This window comes from Pinus tabuliformis, chromosome 6 (genome assembly GCF_031772625.1).
Source record: "Pinus tabuliformis cultivar Carrire ecotype Pingquan chromosome 6, CPIR1, whole genome shotgun sequence".
Taxonomy (NCBI): Eukaryota; Viridiplantae; Streptophyta; class Pinopsida; order Pinales; family Pinaceae; genus Pinus; species Pinus tabuliformis.
In genome coordinates this window covers 508,281,251-508,282,732 of record NC_142292.1, presented here as the reverse complement: position 1 = coordinate 508,282,732, position 1,482 = coordinate 508,281,251, and the positions used below count along the sequence as shown (strand labels likewise).

The window sequence follows — 1,482 nt, the reverse complement described above, 5'->3', positions numbered from 1 at the left end:
TTAAGAGAAGAGGACTGATAACAGCAATCAGGAGTCCGGACTCATAACATTTTGCTCTGACGTCGCCCTTCTAATATTTGTGTCCTCTGTTACTACTCATAATTTTACTGTAAGTGGTTGAGGTTTTGCGCAGTATTACTACACATGGACTGCAATTCTAGCTCTCATGCTCCTGAAAGCCCAGCTTCCAAATTAGTTCATAGTACACTTGATAATCATGGTGATAAGGGAAAAAGGTGGAGCGAGATAAAGAGAAGCCCTGTTTTCAATATGTTTTGCTGGTTCTGCTTCTCCTCATCCTCAGATTCAGATTCTGATGAGGATGAGGAGAGAAGGGATAAAAAAGATGAGGATGGAGTTGTAGCATCTATGATTGCTGCAGAAAACCATTTCCGTAATGGAAAAGGCCTTCGCCTCTCATCATGATCCTCTTATTCACATCTCAAAATCTGTTAATATTTCCCTAGCCTTTACAATTCGGCCATTTCAAGCAGCTGCAGCAAGTGGAAAATACTTGTATATATATCTTGTGGATGAAGGAGCAGAGAGAGTACAGTACACTAATAGTCTCGCTATCAGTCATTGGGTTCCTTCTGCCTGAATGTTCACAATCTGTTAACAGTTACTACATAATATGTCCCTACCTTTTAGCATTCGGCCATTTCATTCAGCATCAGCAGCAACTGGAAGATATTTCTATATATCATGTGGATACAGGTGCAGAGAAGTGCAGTTCACTTGTGAGTTCCTTCTCCCTGAATGTTCAGAACTGAAATGATACTCTATTTGGAGCAATTTTATTTATTGGGTAATGGTATGGAAGTGGCATTTGTATTTACTCTATTTTTTTATTATTGAAAGAGATCTCTTTTTTTAAGATTGACAACCCTTGTTAGGCCTTGTTACACAACGTTTTCCATAGGTGCCTTAAATAATTATCCAAACTGGTGTTTAATGCAGGAACTTATGATGAAAATAATCCCTATAGGAAGACAGTATGAGGAAGCTGTTATGAAAGGCAGGATGTTTTAACTGAAAAAGGCTGCAGGAGCTTCACATATCCTCATCATGAGTAACACATTATGCACGGATGGAATTACTGTTACTGTTGTAATTAGTGAGCGCGTCACGCTGCAGCAGAACAGGGGAAGAAGTTGAATAGAGTACATAGATTAATCAAAACGTACAATCATTCACTTGTCTGTCAGTTTGGCATTATATATATCAAATTGTTATAAATATATCTAATGTTTGCAGGAACTTTGAATGTTGAGTTGTGCTCTGTTTAATTCATTTTATGTGTTTGCAGGAACTTTGAATGTTGCCCTGTGCTCTGTTTAATTCATTCTATGTGATTTGAATGTATTGGATTATTAGTTTTATTTATGCAGATATAAAAATTTGTTTTATTATTTATTTGATGTAAATTAAATTTATATTTGTATATTGATGAGAAAGTTAGGAATATTGAAAGTTATCCAG

At 36.3% G+C, this 1,482-nt stretch overlaps 1 long non-coding RNA gene across 1 annotated transcript; it reads left to right on the top strand.

Moving 5' to 3' along the window:
* Positions 1–425: 425 nt before the first annotated feature.
* On the top strand, positions 426–1,261 carry LOC149259535 (uncharacterized). The gene is made up of 2 exons (XR_016247387.1): positions 426–814; positions 961–1,261. It is a non-coding gene; the product is annotated as an uncharacterized LOC149259535 (long non-coding RNA).
* The last annotated feature ends 221 nt before the right edge of the window (positions 1,262–1,482 follow it).